Consider the following 634-nt stretch of genomic DNA (forward strand, 5'->3'; position numbering starts at 1 on the left):
TCCCTTGAAAGGGAATGTCTCAGGTTACTTATGTAACCATGGTTCCCTGAGTAGGGAACGAGACACTGTGTCCTTTAGGCTTCCTGCCATGCTTCGAATGCAAGCTTCAGACGAAGAAGTGAATGACATGTTCTCCCGGCGCCTATTTATACTAATAGTCGCACCAGTAGTGACGTCATGGGCTGTCGCCGGCCAACGTGTTGTTGGTGTTTTTTCAATGTATGCTTCAGACACGGGTCACGACGAGGCGTTCCCCATAACGGCCCCTAGAGGACGCAGTTCGAAGTTCCCTTGCACCGCCCCGCCACACATATATTCATAATTGTGCACAAACAGCCATATTTCGTTAGCAGTAAACTACTTTTAACAGCTAATTTACATGACATATCCTAAACAAATTAAGTGATTGCAATAACTGAATGGGTTTCATGTGAAAGCAAACCTGAGAGCGTATCACAAAAGAGGGAGAGAACAAATATGCCTAATACACGTGAGAGGCCCTCATTGAAAAAAAAAAGACAGACAGCGACTTAATTATTACTACTGAATATATAATCATAATGTAAACTCTTAATAATGCAAAAAGGCCTACACACTTCCAAATGACAACAAACTTTACATTTTTAAGAATATT

This window comes from Sinocyclocheilus anshuiensis, unplaced genomic scaffold (genome assembly GCF_001515605.1).
Source record: "Sinocyclocheilus anshuiensis isolate Anshui unplaced genomic scaffold, SAMN03320099.WGS_v1.1 scaffold1953, whole genome shotgun sequence".
NCBI lineage: Eukaryota > Metazoa > Chordata > Actinopteri > Cypriniformes > Cyprinidae > Sinocyclocheilus > Sinocyclocheilus anshuiensis.